The sequence below is a fragment of the Myotis nattereri genome (genome assembly GCF_964212035.1).
Source record: "Myotis nattereri genome assembly, chromosome: 16".
Classification (NCBI taxonomy): Eukaryota; Metazoa; Chordata; class Mammalia; order Chiroptera; family Vespertilionidae; genus Myotis; species Myotis nattereri.
In genome coordinates this window covers 9,397,966-9,420,378 of record NC_138091.1, presented here as the reverse complement: position 1 = coordinate 9,420,378, position 22,413 = coordinate 9,397,966, and positions in this window count along the sequence as shown.

Below are 22,413 nucleotides of genomic sequence, written 5' to 3'. Positions count from 1 at the left end.
TGATGTTATAAAAAATACTGTACCAGTTGTGGCTTAAAACTTCACATCTTGAGCTGCCCATCCTTTCAATAGTTTAACAATATTCAATAGTCTGCCATGTAAAAAGGAAATCAAATTCATTATTATACACTGCCAGCCCTAACACAACACTTTGTTCCTCATGACTGTGACCACCACCATCCATCACACACCCCCTCCAAAATACAAACATAAATTCACTTATGGACTTGCAGTTTCTTCATCCATCCTTGTGTTTGGAGTCTTATTCCTTATCTCTACTAGTCTACAATGTCGTCTTATTAAGTTTCGCTATCTTGAGGCAACAGACACTACTCAAAGGGTCCTGGCCTCTACATATACTCTTTTGGTTAATGAGGAGCCACTTACTTCAGCTCTGGCAGCCCAAAATCAGTGGTTGCCATGGTGTGGCTTGACATCACAAAGCCTCAGCTTCACCATCCAGGAGGGGCGGGGGTGGCAGAGGATGCAGAAAATTCAGACACTCTGGTTATAGAACAGAGACCTTCCTCTTAACTCCTAGAAATTTAACCAAACTGACCTCTCTCTCTCTCTCATTTCCTCTACTTCCATTAAAGTCCAGCATATGGCAAGGAGGTGGTGTTTCCTCTAAGACACTTCCCATACTCCCCCGTCATTTCAGTGGTCCCTTCCACTATGATCAGTTGCTACCATTTCCTAGGATTTTGACTGTTGTTTTAATGGATGTTTTATTTTTGACTAGTTCCAGATTTACAGAAATATTGTGAAGATAATAACAATGTACAACATACCCAATTTCCCTTATTACTAATATCTTACTTATGTATGGGGCAAATGTAACATGAAGTGAATCATCAGTGAAACTGTTAAAGTGAAACCTCACTTCTCTAGTATCTCCAATATCCAGCAATGCTGTTCTAGACCATGTTGTTAAAGGAAAAACTGGACCAGTTGTGGCATAAAACTTCAGATCTTGAGTTGACCATCCTTTCAATAGTTTAACAATATTCAATAGTCTACCATGTAAAAAGGAAATCAAATTCATTATTATACACTGCCAGCACTAACACAACACCCTGTTCCTCATGCCTGCGACCACCACAACCCATCCCACACCCCCAATCCAAACCTAAATTAAACATCAGCTTCTTTATTCCTTGCCAGTATGAGAAAGTGTTGATAAAAAAATCCCAATTCAGACTTCTCCTGGTCCTTATTCTAAGGGCCTGGCTCATTATGGAATGTCTTGTCTGGTGCCACAACTAAAAAGTCTACATTACTCCCTTTTCACATGCCTGCCCCCTTCTTATATCCCTCCCCATCAGTGAAACAGAGGCAAACCTCACTTCTCTAGTATCGCCAATATCCAACAATGCTGTTCTAGACCATGATGTTATAAAAAATACTGTACCAGTTGTGGCTTAAAACTTCACATCTTGAGCTGCCCATCCTTTCAATAGTTTAACAATATTCAATAGTCTGCCATGTAAAAAGGAAATCAAATTCATTATTATACACTGCCAGCCCTAACACAACACTTTGTTCCTCATGACTGTGACCACCACCATCCATCACACACCCCCTCCAAAATACAAACATAAATTCACTTATGGACTTGCAGTTTCTTCATCCATCCTTGTGTTTGGAGTCTTATTCCTTATCTCTACTAGTCTTCAATGTCGTCTTATTAAGTTTCGCTATCTTGAGGCAACAGACACTACTCAAAAGGTCCTGGCCTCTACATATACTCTTTTGGTTAATGAGGAGCCACTTACTTCAGTTCTGGCAGCCCAAAATCAGTGGTTGCCATGGTGTGGCTTGACATCACAAAGCCTCAGCTTCACCATCCAGGAGGGGCGGGGGTGGCAGAGGATGCAGAAAATTCAGACACTCTGGTCATAGAACAGAGACCTTCCTCGAAACTCCTAGAAATTTAACCAAACTGACCTCTCTCTCTCTCTCATTTCCTCTACTTCCATTAAAGTCCAGCATATGGCAAGGAGGTGGTGTTTCCTCTAAGACAATTCCCATACTCCCCCGTCATTTCAGTGGTCTCTTCCACTATGATCAGTTGCTACCATTTCCTAGGATTTTGAGTGTTGTTTTAATGGATGTTTTATTTTTGAGTAGTTCCAGATTTACAGAAATATTGTGAAGATAATAACAATGTACACCATACCCAATTTCCCTTATTACTAATATCTTACATATGTATGGGGCAAATGTAACATGAAGTGAATCATCAGTGAAACTGTTAAAGTGAAACCTCACTTCTCTAGTATCTCCAATATCCAGCATTGCTGTTCTAGACCAAGTTGTTAAAGGAAAACCTGAAACACTTGTGGCATAAATGTTCAGATCTTGAGTTGACCATACTTTCAATAGTTTAACAGTATTAAATAGTCTACCATGTAAAAAGGAAATCAAATTCATTATTATACACTGCCAGCACTATCACAACACCCTGTTCCTCATGACTGCGACCACCAACATCCATCACACCCCCCCTCCAAAATACAAACATAAATTCACTTATGGACTTGCAGTTTCTTCATCCATCCTTGTGTTTGGAGTCTTATTCCTTATCTCTACTAGTCTACAATATCGTCTTATTAAGTTTCGCTATCTTGAGGCAACAGACCCTACTCAAAAGGTCCTGGCCTCTACATATACTCTTTTGGTTAATGAGGAGCCACTTACTTCAGCTCTGGCAGCCCAAAATCAGTGGTTGCCATGGTGTGGCTTGACATCACAAAGCCTCAGCTTCACCATCCAGGAGGGGCGGGGGTGGCAGAGGATGCAGAAAATTCAGACACTCTGGTCATAGAACAGAGACCTTCCTCGAAACTCCTAGAAATTTAACCAAACTGACCTCTCTCTCTCTCTCATTTCCTCTACTTCCATTAAAGTCCAGCATATGGCAAGGAGGTGGTGTTTCCTCTAAGACAATTCCCATACTCCCCCGTCATTTCAGTGGTCTCTTCCACTATGATCAGTTGCTACCATTTCCTAGGATTTTGAGTGTTGTTTTAATGGATGTTTTATTTTTGACTAGTTCCAGATTTACAGAAATATTGTGAAGATAATAACAATGTACACCATACCCAATTTCCCTCATTACCAATATCTTACATATGTATGGGGCAAATGTAACATGAAGTGAATCATCAGTGAAACTGTTAATGTGAAACCTCTCTTCCCTAGTATTTACAATATCCAGCATTGCTGTTCTAGACCAAGTTGTTAAAGGAAAAACTGAAACACTTGTGGCATAAATGTTCAGATCTTGAGTTGACCATACTTTCAATAGTTTAACAGTATTAAATAGTCTACCATGTAAAAAGGAAATCAAATTCATTATTATACACTGCCAGCACTATCACAACACCCTGTTCCTCATGACTGCGACCACCAACATCCATCACACACCCCCTCCAAAATACAAACATAAATTCACTTATGGACTTGCACTTTCTTCATCCATCCTTGTGTTTGGAGTCTTATTCCTTATCTCTACTAGTCTACAATATCGTCTTATTAAGTTTCGCTATCTTGAGGCAACAGACACTACTCAAAGGGTCCTGGCCTCTACATATACTCTTTTGGTTAATGAGGAGCCACTTACTTCAGCTCTGGCAGCCCAAAATCAGTGGTTGCCATGGTGTGGCTTGACATCACAAAGCCTCAGCTTCACCATCCAGGAGGGGCGGGGGTGGCAGAGGATGCAGAAAATTCAGACACCCTGGTTATAGAACAGAGACCTTCCTCTTAACTCCTAGAAATTTAACCAAACTGACCTCTCTCTCTCATTTCCTCTACTTCCATTAAAGCCCAGCATATGGCAAGGAGGTGGTGTTTCCTCTAAGACAATTCCCATACTCCCCCGTCATTTCAGTGGTCCATTCCACTATGATCAGTTGCTACCATTTCCTAGGTTTCGGAGTGTTGTTTTAATGGATTTTTTTTATTTTAGATTAGTTCCAGATTTACAGAAAAATTGTGAAGATCATAGCCATGTACACCATACCCAATTTCCCTTATTACTAATATCTTACATATGTATGGGGAAAATGTAACATGAAGTGAATCATCAGTGAAACTGTTAAAGTGAAACCTCACTTCTCTAGTATCTCCAATATCCAGCATTGCTGTTCTAGACCAAGTTGTTAAAGGCAAAACTGAAACACTTGTGTCATAAATGTTAATATCTTGAGTTGACCATACTTTCAATAGTTTAACGGTATTAAATAGTCTACCATGTAAAAAGGAAATCAAATTCATTATTATACACTGCCAGCACTATCACAACACCCTGTTCCTCATGACTGCGACCACCAACATCCATCACACCCCCCCTCCAAAATACAAACATAAATTCACTTATGGACTTGCAGTTTCTTCATCCATCCTTGTGTTTGGAGTCTTATTCCTTATCTCTACTAGTCTACAATATCGTCTTATTAAGTTTCGCTATCTTGAGGCAACAGACCCTACTCAAAAGGTCCTGGCCTCTACATATACTCTTTTGGTTAATGAGGAGCCACTTACTTCAGCTCTGGCAGCCCAAAATCAGTGGTTGCCATGGTGTGGCTTGACATCACAAAGCCTCAGCTTCACCATCCAGGAGGGGCGGGGGTGGCAGAGGATGCAGAAAATTCAGACACTCTGGTCATAGAACAGAGACCTTCCTCGAAACTCCTAGAAATTTAACCAAACTGACCTCTCTCTCTCTCTCATTTCCTCTACTTCCATTAAAGTCCAGCATATGGCAAGGAGGTGGTGTTTCCTCTAAGACAATTCCCATACTCCCCCGTCATTTCAGTGGTCTCTTCCACTATGATCAGTTGCTACCATTTCCTAGGATTTTGAGTGTTGTTTTAATGGATGTTTTATTTTTGACTAGTTCCAGATTTACAGAAATATTGTGAAGATAATAACAATGTACACCATACCCAATTTCCCTCATTACCAATATCTTACATATGTATGGGGCAAATGTAACATGAAGTGAATCATCAGTGAAACTGTTAATGTGAAACCTCTCTTCCCTAGTATTTACAATATCCAGCATTGCTGTTCTAGACCAAGTTGTTAAAGGAAAAACTGAAACACTTGTGGCATAAATGTTCAGATCTTGAGTTGACCATACTTTCAATAGTTTAACAGTATTAAATAGTCTACCATGTAAAAAGGAAATCAAATTCATTATTATACACTGCCAGCACTATCACAACACCCTGTTCCTCATGACTGCGACCACCAACATCCATCACACACCCCCTCCAAAATACAAACATAAATTCACTTATGGACTTGCACTTTCTTCATCCATCCTTGTGTTTGGAGTCTTATTCCTTATCTCTACTAGTCTACAATATCGTCTTATTAAGTTTCGCTATCTTGAGGCAACAGACACTACTCAAAGGGTCCTGGCCTCTACATATACTCTTTTGGTTAATGAGGAGCCACTTACTTCAGCTCTGGCAGCCCAAAATCAGTGGTTGCCATGGTGTGGCTTGACATCACAAAGCCTCAGCTTCACCATCCAGGAGGGGCGGGGGTGGCAGAGGATGCAGAAAATTCAGACACCCTGGTTATAGAACAGAGACCTTCCTCTTAACTCCTAGAAATTTAACCAAACTGACCTCTCTCTCTCATTTCCTCTACTTCCATTAAAGCCCAGCATATGGCAAGGAGGTGGTGTTTCCTCTAAGACAATTCCCATACTCCCCCGTCATTTCAGTGGTCCATTCCACTATGATCAGTTGCTACCATTTCCTAGGTTTCGGAGTGTTGTTTTAATGGATTTTTTTTATTTTAGATTAGTTCCAGATTTACAGAAAAATTGTGAAGATCATAGCCATGTACACCATACCCAATTTCCCTTATTACTAATATCTTACATATGTATGGGGAAAATGTAACATGAAGTGAATCATCAGTGAAACTGTTAAAGTGAAACCTCACTTCTCTAGTATCTCCAATATCCAGCATTGCTGTTCTAGACCAAGTTGTTAAAGGCAAAACTGAAACACTTGTGTCATAAATGTTAATATCTTGAGTTGACCATACTTTCAATAGTTTAACGGTATTAAATAGTCTACCATGTAAAAAGGAAATCAAATTCATTATTATACACTGCCAGCACTATCACAACACCCTGTTCCTCATGACTGCGACCACCAACATCCATCACACCCCCCCTCCAAAATACAAACATAAATTCACTTATGGACTTGCAGTTTCTTCATCCATCCTTGTGTTTGGAGTCTTATTCCTTATCTCTACTAGTCTACAATATCGTCTTATTAAGTTTCGCTATCTTGAGGCAACAGACACTACTCAAAAGGTCCTGGCCTCTACATATACTCTTTTGGTTAATGAGGAGCCACTTACTTCAGCTCTGGCAGCCCAAAATCAGTGGTTGCCATGGTGTGGCTTGACATCACAAAGCCTCAGCTTCACCATCCAGGAGGGGCGGGGGTGGCAGAGGATGCAGAAAATTCAGACACTCTGGTCATAGAACAGAGACCTTCCTCTTAACTCCTAGAAATTTAACCAAACTGACCTCTCTCTCATTTCCTCTACTTCCATTAAAGTCCAGCATATGGCAAGGAGGTGGTGTTTCCTCTAAGACAATTCCCTTACTCACCCTTCATTTCAGTGGTCCCTTCCACTATGATCAGTTGCTACCATTTCCTAGGATTTTGAGTGTTGTTTTAATGGATGTTTTATTTTTGAGTAGTTCCAGATTTACAGAAATATTGTGAAGATAATAACAATGTACTCCATACCCAATTTCCCTTATTACTAATATCTTACATATGTATGGGGCAAATGTAACATGAAGTGAATCATCAGTGAAACTGTTAAAGTGAAACCTCACTTCTCTAGTATCTCCAATATCCAGCATTGCTGTTCTAGACCAAGTTGTTAAAGGAAAAACTGAAACACTTGTGGCATAAATGTTCAGATCTTGAGTTGACCATACTTTCAATAGTTTAACAGTATTAAATAGTCTACCATGTAAAAAGGAAATCAAATTCATTATTATACACTGCCAGCACTATCACAACACCCTGTTCCTCATGACTGCGTCCACCAACATCCATCACACCCCCCCTCCAAAATACAAACATAAATTCACTTATGTACTTGCAGTTTCTTCATCCATCCTTGTGTTTGGAGTCTTATTCCTTATCTCTACTAGTCTACAATATCGTCTTATTAAGTTTCGCTATCTTGAGGCAACAGACACTACTCAAAGGGTCCTGGCCTCTACATATACTCTTTTGGTTAATGAGGAGCCACTTACTTCAGCTCTGGCAGCCCAAAATCAGTGGTTGCCATGTTGTGGCTTGACATCACAAAGCCTCAGCTTCACCATCCAGGAGGGGCGGGGGTGGCAGAGGATGCAGAAAATTCAGACACTCTGGTTATAGAACAGAGACCTTCCTCTTAACTCCTAGAAATTTAACCAAACTGACCTCTCTCTCATTTCCTCTACTTCCATTAAAGTCCAGCATATGGCAAGGAGGTGGTGTTTCCTCTAAGACAATTCCCTTACTCACCCTTCATTTCAGTGGTCCCTTCCACTATGATCAGTTGCTACCATTTCCTAGGATTTTGAGTGTTGTTTTAATGGATGTTTTATTTTTGAGTAGTTCCAGATTTACAGAAATATTGTGAAGATAATAACAATGTACTCCATACCCAATTTCCCTTATTACTAATATCTTACATATGTATGGGGCAAATGTAACATGAAGTGAATCATCAGTGAAACTGTTAAAGTGAAACCTCACTTCTCTAGTATCTCCAATATCCAGCATTGCTGTTCTAGACCAAGTTGTTAAAGGAAAAACTGAAACACTTGTGGCATAAATGTACAGATCTTGAGTTGACCATACTTTCAATAGTTTAACAGTATTAAATAGTCTACCATGTAAAAAGGAAATCAAATTCATTATTATACACTGCCAGCACTATCACAACACCCTGTTCCTCATGACTGCGTCCACCAACATCCATCACACCCCCCCTCCAAAATACAAACATAAATTCACTTATGTACTTGCAGTTTCTTCATCCATCCTTGTGTTTGGAGTCTTATTCCTTATCTCTACTAGTCTACAATATCGTCTTATTAAGTTTCGCTATCTTGAGGCAACAGACACTACTCAAAGGGTCCTGGCCTCTACATATACTCTTTTGGTTAATGAGGAGCCACTTACTTCAGCTCTGGCAGCCCAAAATCAGTGGTTGCCATGTTGTGGCTTGACATCACAAAGCCTCAGCTTCACCATCCAGGAGGGGCGGGGGTGGCAGAGGATGCAGAAAATTCAGACACTCTGGTTATAGAACAGAGACCTTCCTCTTAACTCCTAGAAATTTAACCAAACTGACCTCTCTCTTATTTCCTCTACTTCCATTAAAGTCCAGCATATGGCAAGGAGGTGGTGTTTCCTCTAAGACAATTCCCATACTCCCCCGTCATTTCAATGGTCCCTTCCACTATGATCAGTTGCTACCATTTCCTAGGATTTTGAGTGTTGTTTTAATGGATGTTTTAATTTTGAGTAGTTCCAGATTTACAGAAATATTGTGAAGATAATAACAATGTACACCATACCCAATTTCCCTTATTACTAATATCTTACATATGTATGGGGCAAATGTAACATGAAGTGAATCATCAGTGAAACTGTTAAAGTGAAACCTCACTTCTCTAGTATCTCCAATATACAGCATTGCTGTTCTAGACCAAGTTGTTAAAGGAAAAACTGAAACACTTGTGTCATAAATGTTAATATCTTGAGTTGACCATACTTTCAATAGTTTAACGGTATTAAATAGTCTACCATGTAAAAAGGAAATCAAATTCATTATTATACACTGCCAGCACTATCACAACACCCCGTTCCTCATGACTGCGGCCACCAACATCCATCACACCCCCCCTCCAAAATACAAACATAAATTCACTTATGTACTTGCAGTTTCTTCATCCATCCTTGTGTTTGGAGTCTTATTCCTTATCTCTACTAGTCTACAATATCGTCTTATTAAGTTTCGCTATCTTGAGGCAACAGACACTACTCAAAGGGTCCTGGCCTCTACATATACTCTTTTGGTTAATGAGGAGCCACTTACTTCAGCTCTGGCAGCCCAAAATCAGTGGTTGCCATGTTGTGGCTTGACATCACAAAGCCTCAGCTTCACCATCCAGGAGGGGCGGGGGTGGCAGAGGATGCAGAAAATTCAGACACTCTGGTTATAGAACAGAGACCTTCCTCTTAACTCCTAGAAATTTAACCAAACTGACCTCTCTCTTATTTCCTCTACTTCCATTAAAGTCCAGCATATGGCAAGGAGGTGGTGTTTCCTCTAAGACAATTCCCATACTCCCCCGTCATTTCAGTGGTCCCTTCCACTATGATCAGTTGCTACCATTTCCTAGGATTTTGAGTGTTGTTTTAATGGATGTTTTAATTTTGAGTAGTTCCAGATTTACAGAAATATTGTGAAGATAATAACAATGTACACCATACCCAATTTCCCTTATTACTAATATCTTACATATGTATGGGGCAAATGTAACATGAAGTGAATCATCAGTGAAACTGTTAAAGTGAAACCTCACTTCTCTAGTATCTCCAATATACAGCATTGCTGTTCTAGACCAAGTTGTTAAAGGAAAAACTGAAACACTTGTGTCATAAATGTTAATATCTTGAGTTGACCATACTTTCAATAGTTTAACGGTATTAAATAGTCTACCATGTAAAAAGGAAATCAAATTCATTATTATACACTGCCAGCACTATCACAACACCCCGTTCCTCATGACTGCGGCCACCAACATCCATCACACCCCCCCTCCAAAATACAAACATAAATTCACTTATGTACTTGCAGTTTCTTCATCCATCCTTGTGTTTGGAGTCTTATTCCTTATCTCTACTAGTCTACAATATCGTCTTATTAAGTTTCGCTATCTTGAGGCAACAGACACTACTCAAAGGGTCCTGGCCTCTACATATACTCTTTTGGTTAATGAGGAGCCACTTACTTCAGCTCTGGCAGCCCAAAATCAGTGGTTGCCATGGTGTGGCTTGACATCACAAAGCCTCAGCTTCACCATCCAGGAGGGGCGGGGGTGGCAGAGGATGCAGAAAATTCAGACACTCTGGTTATAGAACAGAGACCTTCCTCTTAACTCCTAGAAATTTAACCAAACTGACCTCTCTCTCATTTCCTCTACTTCCATTAAAGTCCAGCATATGGCAAGGAGGTGGTGTTTCCTCTAAGACAATTCCCATACTCCCCCGTCATTTCAGTGGTCCCTTCCACTATGATCAGTTGCTACCATTTCCTAGGATTTTGAGTGTTGTTTTAATGGATGTTTTAATTTTGAGTAGTTCCAGATTTACAGAAATATTGTGAAGATAATAACAATGTACACCATACCCAATTTCCCTTATTACTAATATCTTACATATGTATGGGGCAAATGTAACATGAAGTGAATCATCAGTGAAGCTGTTAAAGTGAAACCTCACTTCTCTAGTATCTCCAATATCCAGCATTGCTGTTCTAGACCAAGTTGTTAAAGGAAAAACTGAAACACTTGTGTCATAAATGTTAATATCTTGAGTTGACCATACTTTCAATAGTTTAACGGTATTAAATAGTCTACCATGTAAAAAGGAAATCAAATTCATTATTATACACTGCCAGCACTATCACAACACCCTGTTCCTCATGACTGCGACCACCAACATCCATCACACCCCCCCTCCAAAATACAAACATAAATTCACTTATGGACTTGCAGTTTCTTCATCCATCCTTGTGTTTGGAGTCTTATTCCTTATCTCTACTAGTCTACAATATCGTCTTATTAAGTTTCGCTATCTTGAGGCAACAGACACTACTCAAAAGGTCCTGGCCTCTACATATACTCTTTTGGTTAATGAGGAGCCACTTACTTCAGCTCTGGCAGCCCAAAATCAGTGGTTGCCATGGTGTGGCTTGACATCACAAAGCCTCAGCTTCACCATCCAGGAGGGGCGGGGGTGGCAGAGGATGCAGAAAATTCAGACACTCTGGTCATAGAACAGAGACCTTCCTCTTAACTCCTAGAAATTTAACCAAACTGACCTCTCTCTCATTTCCTCTACTTCCATTAAAGTCCAGCATATGGCAAGGAGGTGGTGTTTCCTCTAAGACAATTCCCATACTCCCCCTTCATTTCAGTGGTCCCTTCCACTATGATCAGTTGCTACCATTTCCTAGGATTTTGAGTGTTGTTTTAATGGATGTTTTATTTTTGAGTAGTTCCAGATTTACAGAAATATTGTGAAGATAATAACAATGTACTCCATACCCAATTTCCCTTATTACTAATATCTTACATATGTATGGGGCAAATGTAACATGAAGTGAATCATCAGTGAAACTGTTAAAGTGAAACCTCACTTCTCTAGTATCTCCAATATCCAGCATTGCTGTTCTAGACCAAGTTGTTAAAGGAAAAACTGAAACACTTGTGGCATAAATGTTCAGATCTTGAGTTGACCATACTTTCAATAGTTTAACAGTATTAAATAGTCTACCATGTAAAAAGGAAATCAAATTCATTATTATACACTGCCAGCACTATCACAACACCCTGTTCCTCATGACTGCGACCACCAACATCCATCACACCCCCCCTCCAAAATACAAACATAAATTCACTTATGTACTTGCAGTTTCTTCATCCATCCTTGTGTTTGGAGTCTTATTCCTTATCTCTACTAGTCTACAATATCGTCTTATTAAGTTTCGCTATCTTGAGGCAACAGACACTACTCAAAGGGTCCTGGCCTCTACATATACTCTTTTGGTTAATGAGGAGCCACTTACTTCAGCTCTGGCAGCCCAAAATCAGTGGTTGCCATGGTGTGGCTTGACATCACAAAGCCTCAGCTTCACCATCCAGGAGGGGCGGGGGTGGCAGAGGATGCAGAAAATTCAGACACTCTGGTTATAGAACAGAGACCTTCCTCTTAACTCCTAGAAATTTAACCAAACTGACCTCTCTCTCATTTCCTCTACTTCCATTAAAGTCCAGCATATGGCAAGGAGGTGGTGTTTCCTCTAAGACAATTCCCATACTCCCCCTTCATTTCAGTGGTCCCTTCCACTATGATCAGTTGCTACCATTTCCTAGGATTTTGAGTGTTGTTTTAATGGATGTTTTATTTTTGAGTAGTTCCAGATTTACAGAAATATTGTGAAGATAATAACAATGTACACCATACCCAATTTCCCTTATTACCAATATCTTACATATGTATGGGGCAAATGTAACATGAAGTGAATCATCAGTGAAACTGTTAAAGTGAAACCTCTCTTCCCTAGTATCTCCAATATCCAGCATTGCTGTTCTAGACCAAGTTGTTAAAGGAAAAACTGAAACACTTGTGGCATAAATGTTCAGATCTTGAGTTGACCATACTTTCAATAGTTTAACAGTATTAAATAGTCTACCATGTAAAAAGGAAATCAAATTCATTATTATACACTGCCAGCACTATCACAACACCCTGTTCCTCATGACTGCGACCACCAACATCCATCACACCCCCCCTCCAAAATACAAACATAAATTCACTTATGGACTTGCAGTTTCTTCATCCATCCTTGTGTTTGGAGTCTTATTCCTTATCTCTACTAGTCTACAATATCGTCTTATTAAGTTTCGCTATCTTGAGGCAACAGACACTACTCAAAAGGTCCTGGCCACTACATATACTCTTTTGGTTAATGAGGAGCCACTTACTTCAGCTCTGGCAGCCCAAAATCAGTGGTTGCCATGGTGTGGCTTGACATCACAAAGCCTCAGCTTCACCATCCAGGAGGGGCGGGGGTGGCAGAGGATGCAGAAAATTCAGACACTCTGGTCATAGAACAGAGACCTTCCTCTTAACTCCTAGAAATTTAACCAAACTGACCTCTCTCTCTCTCTCATTTCCTCTACTTCCATTAAAGTCCAGCATATGGCAAGGAGGTGGTGTTTCCTCTAAGACAATTCCCATACTCCCCTGTCATTTCAGTGGTCCCTTCCACTATGATCAGTTGCTACCATTTCCTAGGATTTTGAGTGTTGTTTTAATGGATGTTTTATTTTTGAGTAGTTCCAGATTTACAGAAATATTGTAAAGATAATAACAATGTACACCATACCCAATTTCCCTTACTACTAATATCTTACATATGTATGGGGCAAATGTAACATGAAGTGAATCATCAGTGAAACTGTTAAAGTGAAACCTCACTTCTCTAGTATCTCCAATATCCAGCAATGCTGTTCTAGACCATGTTGTTAAAGGAAAAACTGGACCAGTTGTGGCATAAAACTTCAGATCTTGAGTTGACCATCCTTTCAATAGTTTAACAATATTCAATAGTCTACCATGTAAAAAGGAAATCAACTTCATTATTATACACTGCCAGCACTAACACAACACCCTGTTCCTCATGCCTGCGACCACCACCACCCATCCCACACCCCCAATCCAAACCTAAATTAAACATCAGCTTCTTTATTCCTTGCCAGTATGAGAAAGTGTTGAGATAAAAAATCCCCATTCAGACTTCTCCTGGTCCTTATTCTAAGGGCCTGGCTCATTATGGAATGTCTTGTCTGGTGCCACAACTAAAAAGTCTACATTACTCCCTTTTCACATGCCTGCCCCCTTCTTATATCCCTCCCCATCAGTGAAACAGAGGCAAACCTCACTTCTCTAGTATCGCCAATATCCAACAATGCTGTTCTAGACCATGATGTTATAAAAAATACTGTACCAGTTGTGGCTTAAAACTTCACATCTTGAGCTGCCCATCCTTTCAATAGTTTAACAATATTCAATAGTCTGCCATGTAAAAAGGAAATCAAATTCATTATTATACACTGCCAGCCCTAACACAACACTTTGTTCCTCATGACTGCGACCACCACCATCCATCACACACCCCCTCCAAAATACAAACACAAATTCACTTATGGACTTGCAGTTTCTTCATCCATCCTTGTGTTTGGAGTCGTATTCCTTATCTCTACTAGTCTACAATATAGTCTTATTAAGTTTCGCTATCTTGAGGCAACAGACACTACTCAAAGGGTCCTGGCCTCTACATATACTCTTTTGGTTAATGAGGAGCCACTTACTTCAGCTCTGGCAGCCCAAAATCAGTGGTTGCCATGGTGTGGCTTGACATCACAAAGCCTCAGCTTCACCATCCAGGAGGGGCGGGGGTGGCAGAGGATGCAGAAAATTCAGACACTCTGGTTATAGAACAGAGACCTTCCTCTTAACTCCTAGAAATTTAACCAAACTGACCTCTCTCTCTCTCTCATTTCCTCTACTTCCATTAAAGTCCAGCATATGGCAAGGAGGTGGTGTTTCCTCTAAGACAATTCCCATACTCCCCCGTCATTTCAGTGGTCCCTTCCACTATGATCAGTTGCTACCATTTCCTAGGATTTTGAGTGTTGTTTTAATGGATGTTTTATTTTTGAGTAGTTCCAGATTTACAGAAATATTGTGAAGATAATAACAATGTACACCATACCCAATTTCCCTTATTACTAATATCTTACATATGTATGGGGCAAATGTAACATGAAGTGAATCATCAGTGAAACTGTTAAAGTGAAACCTCACTTCTCTAGTATCTCCAATATCCAGCATTGCTGTTCTAGACCAAGTTGTTAAAGGAAAAACTGAAACACTTGTGTCATAAATGTTCAGATCTTTAGTTGACCATACTTTCAATAGTTTAACAGTATTAAATAGTCTACCATGTAAAAAGGAAATCAAATTCATTATTATACACTGCCAGCACTATCACAACACCCTGTTCCTCATGACTGCCACCACCAACATCCATCACACCCCCCCTCCAAAATACAAACATAAATTCACTTATGGACTTGCAGTTTCTTCATCCATCCTTGTGTTTGGAGTCTTATTCCTTATCTCTACTAGTCTACAATATCGTCTTATTAAGTTTCGCTATCTTGAGGCAACAGACACTACTGAAAGGGTCCTGGCCTCTACATATACTCTTTTAGTTAATGAGGAGCCACTCACTTCAGCTCTGGCAGCCCAAAATCAGTGGTTGCCATGGTGTGGCTTGAAATCACAAAGCCTCAGCTTCACCATCCAGGAGGTCGCGAGGGTGTAAGAGGATGCAGAAATCTCAGACACTGGTCATAGAACAGAGACCTCCCTCTTAACTCCTAAAATTTTTCCCAAACTGAGCTCTCTATCTCATTTCCTCCAGTTCCATTATAGTCCAGCATATGGCAGGGAGGTGGTGTTTCCTCTAAGACAATTCCCATACTCCCCCGTCATTTCAGTGGTCCATTCCACTATGATCAGTTGCTACCATTTCCTAGGTTTCGGAGTGTTGTTTTAATGGATTTTTTTTATTTTAGATTAGTTCCAGATTTACAGAAAAATTGTGAAGATCCTAGCCATGTACACCATAACCAATTTCCCTTATTACTAATATCTTACATATGTATGGGGCAAATGTAACATGAAGTGAATCATCAGTGAAACTGTTAAAGTGAAACCTCTCTTCCCTAGTATCTCCAATATCCAGCATTGCTGTTCTAGACCAAGTTGTTAAAGGAAAAACTGAAACACTTGTGGCATAAATGTTCAGATCTTGAGTTGACCATACTTTCAATAGTTTAACAGTATTAAATAGTCTACCATGTAAAAAGGAAATCAAATTCATTATTATACACTGCCAGCACTATCACAACACCCTGTTCCTCATGACTGCGACCACCAACATCCATCACACCCCCCCTCCAAAATACAAACATAAATTCACTTATGGACTTGCAGTTTCTTCATCCATCCTTGTGTTTGGAGTCTTATTCCTTATCTCTACTAGTCTACAATATCGTCTTATTAAGTTTCGCTATCTTGAGGCAACAGACACTACTCAAAGGCTCCTGGCCTCTACATATACTCTTTAGATTAATGAGGAGCCACTCACTTCAGCTCTGGTTGCCCAAAATCAGTGGTTGCCATGCTGTGGCTTGAAATCACAAAGCCTCAGCTTCACCATCCAGGAGGTCGCGAGGGTGTAAGAGGATGCAGAAATCTCAGACACTGGTCATAGAACAGAGACCTCCCTCTTAACTCCTAAAATTTTTCCCAAACTGAGCTCTCTATCTCATTTCCTCCAGTTCCATTATAGTCCAGCATATGGCAGGGAGGTGGTGTTTCCTCTAAGACAATTCCCATACTCCCCCGTCATTTCAGTGGTCCATTCCACTATGATCAGTTGCTACCATTTCCTAGGTTTCGGAGTGTTGTTTTAATGGATTTTTTTTATTTTAGATTAGTTCCAGATTTACAGAAAAATTGTGAAGATCATAGCCATGTACACCATACCCAATTTCCCTTATTACTAATATCTTACTTATGTATGGGGTAAATGTAACATGAAGTGAATCATCAGTGAAACAGAGTGAAACCTCACTTCTCTAGTATCTCCAATATCCAGCAATGCTGTTCTAGACCATGTTGTTAAAGGAAAAACTGGACCAGTTGTGGCATAAAACTTCAGATCTTGAGTTGACCATCCTTTCAATAGTTTAACAATATTCAATAGTCTACCATGTAAAAAGGAAATCAACTTCATTATTATACACTGCCAGCCCTAACACAACACTTTGTTCCTCATGACTGCGACCACCACCATCCATCACACACCCCCTCCAAAATACAAACACAAATTCACTTATGGACTTGCAGTTTCTTCATCCATCCTTGTGTTTGGAGTCTTATTCCTTATCTCTACTAGTCTACAATATCGTCTTATTAAGTTTCGCTATCTTGAGGCAACAGACACTACTCAAAGGGTCCTGGCCTCTACATATACTCTTTTGGTTAATGAGGAGCCACTTACTTCAGCTCTGGCAGCCCAAAATCAGTGGTTGCCATGGTGTGGCTTGACATCACAAAGCCTCAGCTTCGCCATCCAGGAGTGGCGGGGGTGGCAGAGGATGCAGAAAATTCAGACACTCTGGTTATAGAACAGAGACCTTCCTCTTAACTCCTAGAAATTTAACCAAACTGACCTCTCTCTCTCTCATTTCCTCTACTTCCATTAAAGTCCAGCATATGGCAAGGAGGTGGTGTTTCCTCTAAGACAATTCCCATACTCCCCCGTCATTTCAGTGGTCCCTTCCACTATGATCAGTTGCTACCATTTCCTAGGATTTTGAGTGTTGTTTTAATGGATGTTTTATTTTTGAGTAGTTCCAGATTTACAGAAATATTGTGAAGATAATAACAATGTACACCATACCCAATTTCCCTTATTACTAATATCTTACATATGTATGGGGCAAATGTAACATGAAGTGAATCATCAGTGAAACTGTTAAAGTGAAACCTCACTTGTCTAGTATCTCCAATATCCAGCATTGCTGTTCTAGACCAAGTTGTTAAAGGAAAAACTGAAACACTTGTGGCATAAATGTTCAGATCTTGAGTTGACCATTCTTTCAATAGTTTAACAGTATTAAATAGTCTACCATGTAAAAAGGAAATCAAATTCATTATTATACACTGCCAGCACTATCACAACACCCTGTTCCTCATGACTGCGACCACCAACATCCATCACACCCCCCCTCCAAAATACAAACATAAATTCACTTATGGACTTGCAGTTTCTTCATCCATCCTTGTGTTTGGAGTCTTATTCCTTATCTCTACTAGTCTACAATATCGTCTTATTAAGTTTCGCTATCTTGAGGCAACAGACACTACTCAAAGGCTCCTGGCCTCTACATATACTCTTTAGATTAATGAGGAGCCACTCACTTCAGCTCTGGTTGCCCAAAATCAGTGGTTGCCATGCTGTGGCTTGAAATCACAAAGCCTCAGCTTCACCATCCAGGAGGTCGCGAGGGTGTAAGAGGATGCAGAAATCTCAGACACTGGTCATAGAACAGAGACCTCCCTCTTAACTCCTAAAATTTTTCCCAAACTGAGCTCTCTATCTCATTTCCTCCAGGTCCATTATAGTCCAGCATATGGCAGGGAGGTGGTGTTTCCTCTAAGACAATTCCCATACTCCCCCGTCATTTCAGTGGTCCATTCCACTATGATCAGTTGCTACCATTTCCTAGGTTTCGGAGTGTTGTTTTAATGGATTTTTTTTATTTTAGATTAGTTCCAGATTTACAGAAAAATTGTGAAGATCATAGCCATGTACACCATACCCAATTTCCCTTATTACTAATATCTTACTTATGTATGGGGTAAATGTAACATGAAGTGAATCATCAGTGAAACAGAGTGAAACCTCACTTCTCTAGTATCTCCAATATCCAGCAATGCTGTTCTAGACCATGTTGTTAAAGGAAAAACTGGACCAGTTGTGGCATAAAACTTCAGATCTTGAGTTGACCATCCTTTCAATAGTTTAACAATATTCAATAGTCTACCATGTAAAAAGGAAATCAACTTCATTATTATACACTGCCAGCACTAACACAACACCCTGTTCCTCATGACTGCGACCACCACCACCCATCCCACACCCCCAATCCAAACCTAAAATAAACATCAGCTTCTTTATTCCTTGCCACTATGAGAAAGTGTTGAGAAAAAAAATCCCCATTCAGACTTCTCCTGGTCCTTATTCTAAGGGCCTGGCTCATTATGGAATGTCTTGTCTGGTGCCACAACTAAAAAGTCTACATTACTCCCTTTTCACATGCCTGCCCCCTTCTTATATCCCTCCCCATCAGTGAAACAGAGGCAAACCTCACTTCTCTAGTATCGCCAATATCCAACAATGCTGTTCTAGAACATGATGTTATAAAAAATACTGTACCAGTTGTGGCTTAAAACTTCACATCTTGAGCTGCCCATCCTTTCAATAGTTTAACAATATTCAATAGTCTGCCATGTAAAAAGGAAATCAAATTCATTATTATACACTGCCAGCCCTAACACAACACTTTGTTCCTCATGACTGCGACCACCACCATCCATCACACACCCCCTCCAAAATACAAACACAAATTCACTTATGGACTTGCAGTTTCTTCATCCATCCTTGTGTTTGGAGTCTTATTCCTTATCTCTACTAGTCTACAATATCGTCTTATTAAGTTTCGCTATCTTGAGGCAACAGACACTACTCAAAGGGTCCTGGCCTCTACATATACTCTTTTGGTTAATGAGGAGCCACTTACTTCAGCTCTGGCAGCCCAAAATCAGTGGTTGCCATGGTGTGGCTTTACATCAGAAAGCCTCAGCTTCACCATCCAGGAGGGGCGGGGATGGCAGAGGATGCAGAAATCTCAGACACTTGGTAACTTTCCGTCTCTCTCTTGCAGCCTGTAAGATTCTCTCTTTGTCCTGAACGTTTGCCATGGTAATTTTGATGTGTCCTGGTGTGGGTCTTTTCGGGTTCACCTTGTTTGGGACTGTCTGAGCTTGTGTGACTTTTTTCTTCCCCACCTCAGGGAAGTTTTCTGATATTATTTCTTCTAATAGGTTTTCTTATCCTTGTTCATCCTTCTGTTGTTCTGGTACCCCTATTATTCGTATGTTGTTTCATTTCATGTTGTCCCAAAGCTCCCTTAGGCTCTCCTCCTGTCTTTTAATTTTTTCTCCAATTGCAGTTCAGTTTGGGTGTGTTTTGCTTCCTTGTTTTCTAATTCACTAATTCGGTCCTCTGCTTCTCCTAGTCTACTGTTGATACTTTCAATGGAGTTTTTCACTGCAGCTATATCACTCTTCATTTCTTCTTGGGTCTTACTTAAGTTGTTGATTTTTTCATCTGTTTCTTCTAGCTTCTTGCAGAGGTTGTCGTTTTTTTCCTCCATCCGGTTTATGCACTCTAGGACCCTTATTCTGAATTCTTTTTCTGTCATGTTGCATGCCTCCGTATTACTTAGCTGCTTTTCTGGAGAGTCCTCCTTCTCTTTATTTTGGGGGTTTCTTTGTCTACCCATGTTTGATCTCACTGATATATCTAGACGTTGAGTCGTTCAGTGGTTGCTCCCTTGGTGGCAGTGACTCCTTGGTCTGTGGTTGCTCTTCGGGCGGTTGCGGTAGCAGCTGCTCTTCAGTTGGCAGCAGCTCCTTTGGTGGGTGCTGTTCATAGCTGTGGTGGCTCTTCTGGCTGGTGGGGCGAGGTTTCACGTACAGCTGCTGTTCCTCAGCAGAGGGTGTGGTGCTCATGAGGCTGCTGTTTCTTGGATCTGCTGCGTTGATTTAAAGGCACAAAATACAACACAACAAGGCACCACGTACCAGGCACTATAAACAAATATATTCACGATATTAATAACCCCAAATAAAGGTGACCACCTGAATTAAGAGAATTAGGGGATAAGGAAGAAGGAAGAGAAAAAGATAAAAGAGAAAAAAGAAAAGAAAAGTAGGGACCAAAAAAAGGAGTGCAAAAATGAAATTGGGAAAAAGGAGTGGGGAAAATAAAAGGGAGAAAAGAAAAGAAAAGAAAAAAAAAGAGCGAAAAGAGAATGAAGTGGAAGAGGGGAGGAGACTTATTTTATATGAGGAGAATATTCCTATGGAACAGCCATTAATCCCAAAAATTCCAGCAACACCTCCCTGGAGATGAATGCAAACTAGAAACAACCAATAATATAACGATGAAAATAGAATGGAGAACACTAATCCCAAAATAAAATAAAGAGAAAATAAAATGGCACTTTAAAAAAATGGTAAAATGGTAGCAGTAATAATACTGGTTAAAAATAAGAAGGTGGTAATTAAAAGGGTAAAATCAGGTGATGGAAAAAGAAGAAAAGAAAAAAAAGAAGAAGAAAAAAAAAGAAAAAAAATAGGTTTCTTAGTTAAAAGGTAAAAAAAGAAAGAAAAAAAAATTGCAGTAGTGAAGGTCCTTCGGTTCTTCTATTCTTCAGTGTGGCTCGCCTTAGACCTGCCAGGTATTCAGGAGAGTGTTGAGTTTCCCTGCGATACACTGTTCCTCTGTGTTGTAAACCACAGTCCTTATTTTAAAGCAAGCCGCATTTGTTTCCCAGACTGCCTTATTTTGTGTTTAGCAAAGAGTCAGTTTGTGGGTCAGCCTCTGGGTGGCAGTGTTCTGGGGTTGGCCTCTGAGGCTATAGGGCCTCTCTGTCCAGTGGAGGTTCACTGCCCAGAGCTGGCTGCGTAATAGTTAGTTACCGGGGCTGTGTTGTTGCTGGGATTGAAAATCCCTCTATAGGCCAGAACCTGTTAACTCCCAGGGACTGATCAGGTTATTTTAATCCTTGATCTCCTACAGGGTGGAATCTGGGTGTGGCTGTGCTCCTTGCCTGGGGGCTGTGGGGAGGAGTCTCACTCTCTGGAGAGAATGTCTGCCCCAGACCTGGCCTGGGGGCGGGGGGGGGGGGGGTCTCAGCCCTCAATTCCCTGCCACCTCTCCCGGCCCCCCTTCTCTCCTCAGTCTCTCCCCAGATTCCACTCCTCCGCACACTCTCCCTCTCTTCAGCACAGGTGAGTGTCTGTATCCGAAATGTCCCATGAACAGGATTCAGTAAAAACAAACAAACAAACGCTGGCCGCGGAAACAGGAAAGGCTTGGTTTCTGTAAGCTTCTTCTCTTACCAGGACTGCATGGTCTGGTCAGCTCTTCAGGCTGCCCCCTTTAGGCTCAGTCCTCTGTGATCACAGAACCCAGCTCTCAATTTTCCTGGCGGCGCCAGGAATCCCGCGGTTCTCCTTTCCCCTGTCAGGGGCTGTGCCTGTCCCAAGGGACGCGGCTGTCTGCCAGGCGGTCTCCCTCCGACTCTCTGGGTTCAGAGGTCTGGCAAACTTTCCAGCCCAAATCCCTGTTTTTTTTGACACTTCCAGGGGAGTTCTGCTCTTCCCGGCTGCAAATGGTCTCACCAGCTGAGCAATTTCGCCAATTCGGGGTGGATGTTACTAGTTTCAGGTGCTCACTCCATTTGCTCCAGGACAGCACCTGGGACGCATCTGCCTATACCGCCGCCATCTTGCTCCTCCCCAGAAATCTAAGACACTCTGGTTATAGAAGAGACCTTCCTCTTAACTCCTAAAATTTTTCCCAGACTGAGCTCTCTCTCTCATTTCCTCTAGTTGCATTAGAGTCCAGCATATGGCAGGGAGGTGGTGTTTCCTCTAAGACAATTCCCATACTCCCCCGTCATTTCAGTGGTCCATTCCACTATGATCAGTTGCTACCATTTCCTAGGTTTCTGAGTGTTGTTTTAATGGATTTTTTTTTATTTTAGAATAGTTCCAGATTTACAGAAAAATTGTGAAGATAATAGCCATGTACACCATACCCAATTTCCCTTATTACTAATATCTTACTTATGTA